Source organism: Miscanthus floridulus, chromosome 1 (assembly GCF_019320115.1).
Source record: "Miscanthus floridulus cultivar M001 chromosome 1, ASM1932011v1, whole genome shotgun sequence".
Classification (NCBI taxonomy): Eukaryota; Viridiplantae; Streptophyta; class Magnoliopsida; order Poales; family Poaceae; genus Miscanthus; species Miscanthus floridulus.
Genome location: NC_089580.1, coordinates 190,237,024 through 190,246,539, shown reverse-complemented (window position 1 = coordinate 190,246,539; position 9,516 = coordinate 190,237,024). Strand labels below are relative to the sequence as shown.

General features: G+C 41.4%; 1 pseudogene; it reads right to left on the bottom strand.

Annotated features, from left to right (window-relative positions):
* Nucleotides 1-6,367: 6,367 nt before the first annotated feature.
* LOC136468681 (probable glucomannan 4-beta-mannosyltransferase 4) lies at nucleotides 6,368-9,217 on the bottom strand (annotated as a pseudogene).
* Nucleotides 9,218-9,516: the final 299 nt, after the last annotated feature.

Here is a 9,516-nt window from a genome sequence, read left to right as displayed (position 1 = left end):
TCATCACAGCAAACCAGTCAAGAAGTTTGGAGCCTTTTGTTTGTTGTCTGTGGCTATATATGCAAGAGCTTCTTATCTCAACATCTGCATGGCAGATCATCCTTCAGAGAAAGCTTGGGATTGCACTTGTCATTTGTTGCTTTCATGGTCATGGAGGAGTCACAAAAGATTCAGGAGAAAGAGACTGTGATATATAAATTTCGGGCCATTTCAAACTCATCTTTCTCTCTCTTTTTTTTCTAGAGGTGATATACATATATATTTTATATGTGATGTAACTTATGAAATTTTAAGCAATTCTAATCCCTTTTCCACCGGAACTCCCTTAACTATATCCGCTTGTAGTTTGTTGTTTTGGGTAGAAACAAATGTGGTAACTTAGCTTTGTTCAATATAAATATTTAGCAATGGTTATACTGATATCTTACTGGTTATCAGTTGGACCATATTGGATGGCCACGCTTAGAAAAGCTTCCAACTGAATTGAGACATACATACGTCATAGGAATTTTATTCCTTATTAAGAAGTACTTCCCCAATTTGGCTCTTCAATTATACGTACGTTGACTTACTACATCTGTTGTGCAAGCTGACACTTATTGGAGGTTGAGGTTTGATAACCTTTTTTTCTCCGGTTGCCATCGACAGAAATTTAAATTATTCTGAGAGTACAGAAAGCTTGATACGGTTGATGCAAATGATTTGAAGTGAAAGCATGCCCAATTAAACCTTTTTTTATATCACAATTGCTTACTCGATTTACTGGAAATCAAAATCCATTTTCTACAAAATTTATTTTGGCTGTACTAACATTCTCCTAGCAGCATGATTTCAATTTTCCTTAGCTCTTCATTTTCTTAGCCAAAACCAATGTTTAAAGACCAAAAGGCTCAAACTAAATAGATCTACTCTGCACACAACCAAAGAACTCAAACAGAATTCGAGCAACCAACAAATTTTTTTAGATGGGGTTACTCCATTTTTTTAGTAGATCGGGATTGTGCAGACGTTCTGCCAGGTGACTTACCGGCAAGGTGCGACGTGGGTAGCCACGGAGCATGAGGGCGAGGGGTGGTCGGCGGTCGAGGGCTGGGGCAGTCGTGGTGCTTCGACGTCGTCCAATTGCCCCGGGCGGCGACGCTCTCTTGCGGCAGCGGTTCGGCAAGGGCGGGGGCAGTCGTGGCGCGACGGGATCTCCGGCGGCGTTCGACGTGGCGAGGTGCTGATGCAGGCGTAGAGTGGTCTCCGGCGCGATGGAGCGGTCCTCCTAAGCATAAAAGTCCTCCTAAGCCTCCCTTTAATTTAGTACCCATGGAAGCTTAAAAGGATGGATTAGAGATGGAAGATAATGGAAGAAGCCCTACCTAACCTATTTTGTTGGACCCGCCACTGCTAGAGAAGAAATGACTAATCACTAGTTTCGTTATGTCATATATATTTAAATTTCTAGTGTCTTAGACTTTGAAACATAGAATACCTTGTTAAATTATGAAGAAAATGGGTTTTCTTTAGTAATAATAATGAACATCTCTGTAAATCTTTGTTTGATGCAGTGGCTAGGATGATTTATTTCTTTATGAAAAAAATGCTACCCACTTAGAAAAATAGAGTTTAGAGCGGGTGTAGTGGTATTGCCACTATCTCCATGAACTGCCAAGATTATTTCTTTTCACCAGCGGTCCCTAAACTTGTACCGTTGTGTCATCCCGGTCTCTAAACTCGCAAATCGACCGTTTAGGTCCTCAAACTTATTTATTTGTGTCATCTCGGTCCCTAAACTTGTTCGGCTGTGTCATCCCGATCCCTAAACTTATAAATCACCTGTTTAGGTCATCAAACTTGTTCAGTTATATCATTCCGGTCCTGAAACTTGATTTTGAGTCTCATCTGTATCAAAACAGGGTGATCTAAAAACTTTATATCAAAAAATAATTCATAACTTTTTTCATATGAACTATAACTTATGTCAGTTATGTCACTTATGTCAGTTTTGATTTATGAAGACAAACTTTATATCAAAATTATAGCCCTCGACGCGATCTACGGCTTTGTAGTTGAATTTTTTTTTGAATTAAAATTGTTTAGGGTCCCAAATATTATTGTATGTTTATAGATTTTGAAATTTAAAATTAAATTTTAGGACACTAAATGACTTTAAACAATAAACTTTTCAACTACAAAGTTGTAGATCGTATTGAGAACTATAACTTTCATATAGACCATATCAATATCCAAGATTGTTTGATAATTTTAAATTTCAAATTTTTAAATCTATAAACATACAATAATATTTTGAGACTCTAAACAGTTTTAATTTAAAAACGTTTTAACTACAAAGTCGTAGATCACGTCGAGGGCTATAATTTTGATATAAAATTTGTCTTCATTCGAGTTCATATGAAAAAGTTATGAATTATTTTTTGATATAAAGTTTTTAGATCACCCTGTTTTGACCTAGATGAGACTCAAAACCAAGTTTAGGGACCAGGATGACACAACTGAACAAGTTTGAGGACCTAAATGGGTGATTTGCAAGTTTAGGGACCGAGATGACACAGCTGAACAAATTTAGGGACCGAGATGACACAGATGAACAAGTTTAAGAACATAAACGGTCGATTTGCAAGTTTAAGAACCGGGATGACACAGCGGTACAAGTTTAGGGACTGCTAGTGCACTTTACTCTTTCTAGAATCCTTTCTCAAAGTGGTGGTACTCTGTTTTAATTGGTTCATTCACCCCGGCCCTCCAATTATATAACCGATTGCATGTTTGTCAATTCTTTGGTAGAAAGGGATGTTCTGGGTACTTTTGCTTCTTTTTGTTTTTTGATGAGAACAGGAGGGACTCGCCCCTACTGTGATTTTATTAAAAGAGTTATGAAAGAAAAACTTACAAACTTACAGAGCTAACAGGGTTTTGCTTCTTTTGTTCTTATTATCATGGCTTGGTTTAACTAAAACACACAAAAAAAGACTACTTTTCATAGTACTTTCAAAAAATCCTTCATAGTATCCTAGCAACATATGATCGTGTTATGTGACATACATCAAATGGTGTCTATGTTAGACGAAAATTACTGCAAGGCTGATTTATAGTAGTAGTTAAACAAATTGAGGCGGGTTCTGGAAAATCGTTCCAAACAAGAAAAAAATTTGAAACAAGAGGAATCTGTGAGCAGCTTTATATTCCCTCTCGGTCATTCCATTTGGCATATGCATGGCTTTTTGGCGAGGTGAGCCAATACCCTCTCTCAAAATTACTGATATTGGAGTCGCAAGTTTCAATCAAAGTGACATGATTGCTGGTTTTGTGGTCGACACGCATGTATCAACTTACGGAGTACACTATTAGTATGTCGTGTTCGTGTCTTTCATTTCTTGTTTAATGATTTTGTTTTATTTTATTTATATTATAAGCCTAATACCAACTTTGGTCGGCGGATTTAGGGTACGTGAAACTTAATGTATCGCAAGTACCTTTTATTTCAACGTGTCAAACGTTGACGATGGACCTTTTGGCGCTGGGCCTGGACCCAGATTTTTCTTACGAAAGAAAACGTCGAAGATATCTTCACAGAATCACAGGGCTGATGAGGATGTTTCAAAAAAAAAAACGGGGCTGATGAGACGAGACATGTCCTAATAAAAACGATTATCCGGACTCGAAAAGCTCCCGCACACCTGTCCCAGGCGGGCGCAGCATATCCTGACACGCGTGGCGGGACCCACCTGTCAGTGACCCTGCACCGTCCGATCGGGCCGGTGACGACGCAGATCAGGTCACGTCGAGACCGCGCTGGTCGGCCTCTTTTTCCACCTCTGCTCCTATTTTCTTGCTCTCGTGGAGTACGGGAGAAAGAAACGGCCGTGGAATTGTGGAAAGCGACGAGAGGGCGCTTGGATCGCAGGCATCTGTAGAAAGCGGGGAATCCTCCGCGAAAAAAAAAACTGGAGGACAGGTGTCCATCAGAACAGGCGACCTCATCATCTCGTAGCAGAAGAGTAGTACGCCTTCGTTGAAAAAAGAGCGCAATTCTGACTCTGTTCTTTCTCGGTAAACTTTCTAAAGCTTTGATTAAGGTAAAAAAATCAATATTTATTTCATAGTACAAAATACGTACTCCAACGAATTAGTAAACCAGTTTTTTTTAAGACTATGAAGTCTATGTTAGTAAAAAAATTTAAATGGAGGGTGATCCCACCTCATTTGAAGACATGAGAAGTGTTTACTCGTTTAAATGGCAAGAACCTATGAAAGTTGAAATGAATTCGATAATACCAACGATGTTTGGGACTTAGAAGAAATTCTTAATGGAGCCAAAACAGTAGGCTATAAAAAGGTCTACAACACAAAACATGACTCCAAAGGGAATGTAGAAAGATATAAAGCACAATTTGTAGGAAAAGACATTACGCAAAGAGAATGAATAGATTATAATGAGAGTTTTCTCTCCAGTCTCATGCAAGGATTCTTTTAGAATCATAATGGTGTTCATGGCATATTATGATTTAGAGTTACATCAGATGGATGTAAAGACGACATTCCTCAACGGGGATTTGTATGAAAACGTTTACATGGCACAACCCAAAAGATTTTGTCATAGAAGAAAAGAACATATGTGATACCGTCTATAGAAATCCATTTATGGGTTAAAAGTAAGTCTCTAGACAGTAATATTTGAAGTTGATGAAAACAATAAGAAAGTTTAGGTTTTAAAGAAAATGAAAAGGACAATAGCGTTTATACGAAGTTTAAGAATAGAAAATTCATTTTCCACATCCTGTGAATAGATGGCATTCTACTCACTAGTAATGATGTTAATCTATCATTGGAGAAGAAGTTTTGTCCTTAAGTTTCAATGTGAATGATCTTGGTGAAGCGTCATTGGTTCTAGAAATCGAAGTTCACCAAAATAGAAGAAAATAGGGTATTAGACTATCACAAAGGCATACTTAGAAAAATTATAAAGAAATAAATTATGCATGCGAGTAAATCTACGCTACTCCCATAGTCAAGTATAATAGATTTGAGTATTTTTAATGTTCTAGGAACCGATATGAGATAGATCAAATGAACATAGTTTCATATGCTTCAGCTTTTGGAAGCTTAATGAATGTACAAGTAAGAACTTACCCTGACGTAGCTTACGTATCCGGGATATTTTAGCAGAAGTCCAGTCCAGATATAGATCACTAGAATGGAGTTAAGAATGTCTTGTAATTTTTACAAAGTATCATAAGCCTCATGCTAAGTAAGAAAGAACAAGTACTCTCAAATAGTTGTGAGTACAAATGTTAAGTTTTGGTGAGATGTATAGTAAAATTCACTGTAGTTGCTAACAATCGCAGTTGGAGTATTATTATGGAAAAGCTCCAATGAAACAGTTGTGGTGTCATCAATGATGCATACCATAGTATAGCTTGTCATGAGGCCTCAAGAACAGGCAAAACTGGTTAAGGGAATATGTACCCGGATTTAACAATAGTAGTCAATAGTAATAACAATTTAAAGTAGTTAACTCCTAACATAATAGGTCAAGTGTGCTGCCAAACACATTGACATTAAGTTATATGTTGTAAAGAAGAAAATCCAGAATCATTTTGAAAGCATTGAGCATATAAGTACCAAGCAAGTACTTGCGGATCCGCTTACCAAAGGCTTACCACCCAGTGCGTTCAGAGAACACACAGTCGGCATAGGTTTATGGAAAAGCCTATGATTTCTGGATACTAAGGGTCTAGTTGAGTATTTATTTCAAAATAGAGAGGTGCATTGTAGCTGTTAAATCTAATGGCAACTGACCGTGACGATGAGGCACGCTCTATGCAATGATCTGGGATGGAATGAGAAAAAGAAAAAAAAAGTTAAGTTTAAGTCATAAGGTGAGATCAAGGGAGAGAATGCTAGGTTGATTTCCACCAATTGGTCCAACGGTCAATTGGGCCTTTGATCCGTACTCTGATCGGGGGCGCTCAGCCTTTCTATTGGCTGATGCGCCTCTGTCGCGCAGCGTAATAAATAGGAGGTGGAGGCTGGGGCTCGAGACATAAGGTTCACCGCAGCGGCCAGCCCCTCACCGATGTCCTATCCTTAGACCGATCGAGAGGGACGCTCTAAGCGACGGGAGGCTCCATCGCCGCCACAGCACTGCGCTTACACTGCTGCTACCTACGACGACCTAGCAGGCGCGTCACGGCTACCTCTACTCCGAGTCTCCGACCCGCTGTGGCTACTATTTCACCGGCGTCTTGGCCGCAACACGGTTTAGTGAGGTACATCAGCAAGTCATCTCATCTAAATCAAGTTTTACCCACTAGATCTGCACATAGAGATCCAGTAAATCCTATCAGAAGGTACTTGGGAGTTCACTCTTAACCTGTACAAAATTGTTACAGGAATAGACAGATATAGGCAGATGCATATGCGTATCGAAACATCACCTCTACTACAAGCGTGCAGAGAGACGCACCCTTATATCACCAACATACAGGAATTGCCATCCCTTGAGGGTTGCTCGCACAGCAAGTCCATGTCTTCCACAGTGGTGCGATCCTTCCATCCTCCTGCTTCCCTAATAGCTGATACCCGCCACACACCAGCCGTGCCTGTAAAAGCTTCAGTCAGATATGATTGCAAACTCACATGATTGCTTTTGACATAGGTTCTTACGGTCGTACCGTTGAAACCAAAGAAGGCATGCATAGATGAGCCTGATTCCTGCTTTACCTTGAAATGATAATCTAGTGACATCTTCTGTATCCTTGTCAGTAGGCAAATATTGTAGTTCACTGCAAAATTGCCCGGCAAAGGCCAGGTCAGGAACATCCTGTAATCAGAATGAACATAAGTTCTCACTTCAAATTATAGACACAACCACATTACCCTTCGTAGGCAGAGCAAATTACATCCAACTATTAGCAGTAATGAGCCTAACTCAATGTTTTGTAGCTAAAAACTGTACGTAGTCTCACATTACAGAACACAAATGGAAAGCTTGCTTACCAAACTCCCAACGTGTCTGTACCAAAGCAATCTTCGGGTTATGCACAAGAAATGGTATAGTTCTTAAAAGGAAGTCAGGATCAGGCTGAAAATCTGCATCAAAGATGGCAACAAAATCACATTCTTGGGCATAACTATGTTCCATGCCCTTCTTCAGGGCTCCTGCTTTGTATCCCTTCCTACTTTCCCGAATTTCATATTTTATGTTGATTTTCTTGCTGGCCCAATCCTTGCATTCAAGCTCCACAAGTTCCTGCATTTCATCAAAATTGATAGAAACAAAGAAAACAGTCAATTCAATGAAAACTAACAGAAAGCTTGTAATAAGCTAAAGAAAGATAAATGGGGTCTTTGGAGTTTGCTAGGCAATAACTGATTATTGATTTTACAGGAAATATTTTGGAAAAATCATATTGTTAACTGATTTCGATAAGGGTCTACTCATTGTACGGTCGTGGCTGCTAATTAACTGAGTCCTGTTTGATGAAATTAATTTCTTGCAGTTGAAGTAGAGAACAAGTTCCAGGAAAAAAACAATTGACTTTTCAGATAGCAGCCTTCACTATGAAACGTATAGCAAATTGCTCCACTTCCTTACAGCTTGATACAATTGCACACACACTCTTGCAATGCAGTTCATTAATGCTACCAGGCTACCACCGAGTTGTATTCTCCAGCAACAGTTAGCTCAAGAAAAATACGAGTAAGCAGTGCTAAGCACACATATATGATCTCATCATATGCTTACCAAGCTGATCCAGTGTTTTATTTATTTTAGGAGAGTGTTTATTTATTTATTGATCACGAGAACTACTAGGTAGTACCTGTTTGACATGTTGCATCACATGAATGCATGAACTACATCTTAGATTCAAAACCTTCGTATAGCACATGTGTCTTTAGAAATGCTTGGATCAGTCAAGCAAAAAAAAAAAAGAAAGAAAGAAAGAAAAAAAAACAGCTTATCTTGCAGCAGTTTGGGTTACCATAATGAATGGATCGGTGGAATCATCCAAGACTTGGATTATAATACGGTCAGGCGGCCATGTAAGGGCACATGCCGCTCCAATAGAGATCTTGTAGACCTGCAAAAGAAAAAGGTATACACATCACCTTCATCGTCATATGCTCTGTTTGTATGAACATATTGTCTAAAAAAATTGTTTGTATGAACAGGCTGACCCCCCGGGAATAAAATTAGGCGCATGTCAGGCAGGAAACATGGCGACTGAACATTCTGTCTTTCACACGGTTCCACCTATCAGACGCAATCGTGGGCTGCAGCTTAACATATTGTCCAGGCTTACCTGGGACATTGCTGAAGACAATGTGCTCTGCATTTTTGGCATGTTAGCACTGTGGGCCCCGCAACAGTTTACAAACTAGCAGCAGACACATCGTTGACAAAACTCCACATCGAAACAGAGCCCCAAGTTTCCCCACCACGAAAGAAAAAAAAAACACAAGCAGCTTGAATATAAGAGAAATTCGGACGCGGAGCACCACAGAAAGTTAGAATCTCCGAACTCAATCTAGAGCTAAAAGCAGTTGAACCTAGTACCGTCGCATTTCGAATATAAGAGAAATTCACAAGAGCTAGAATTGAAGCAATGCTTGCATGGCTGAGTGCCGTCGCATTTTGAATGTGAAACCTCTTAATGAGTTGGTTGGATGCATCTCTTCATACAGAAGCGGGTGGCGATCGATAATGAGATTCACGGGGGCGGGGCCTCACCTCCCTCTCGTTGTGCGTTGGGATCTGCACGAGCACCATCGAGTACGCCTCGCCGCCGCCCAACGCGGCCTCCTCATCGTCCTTCTGGCCCCTGGTGGTCCCGGTCGCGGAGGGCATGGGCTCCCAGCAGTACTGCCGTTCCGGGGTCCGGCGCAGCAGGTTGACGGCGACGAAGCTGGCGACGCTCATGTAGCACACCTCGAGCACGAGCATGACCGACATGGCGAGGCACGCCCACACCGCGGCCTCCAGCGCCGGCGCCACCGCGCGCGCCCGGTCCCACTCCCATGGCGCGGCGGCGGAGGCCGCGTCGTGCAGCACCCGCGCCCACAGCCCCTCCCACTCCCATGCTGCAGCTGGCTTCGGGCCTTGGGCTCTCGGCTCCAGCCTCCACTTCGAAATGGGGGGATGCTTTGCTTTGCTTGCCAGGTAAGCTGAACCCAGACCGGATGCGCGAGCACGAGGAATAACGCACATGCTGGGCTGGGCATTTTCATATGCTAGAGCTGCCGAATAAACCCTCGCCCTCGGGTTTTTGCTTGCTCACACGGGTTGGGGATTAGCGAAGCGAACACGTTGGTAAAGGGTTGTAGAGTAATTATTAAGCGTACAAAGCTGTGGATTATCTAGAGCTAATGACCGGGCTCTTCCGGATTCTCTAATCCGAGGGCCGGCCACGGGCGTCAAGAACCAGAAGATGGCTGTGGGCCTGTGGGAGAGTGGGGTGGGCCTGTCCCAGTCCCAGTCAAGGGGGTGTTTAGTTCGCGAAATGAAAA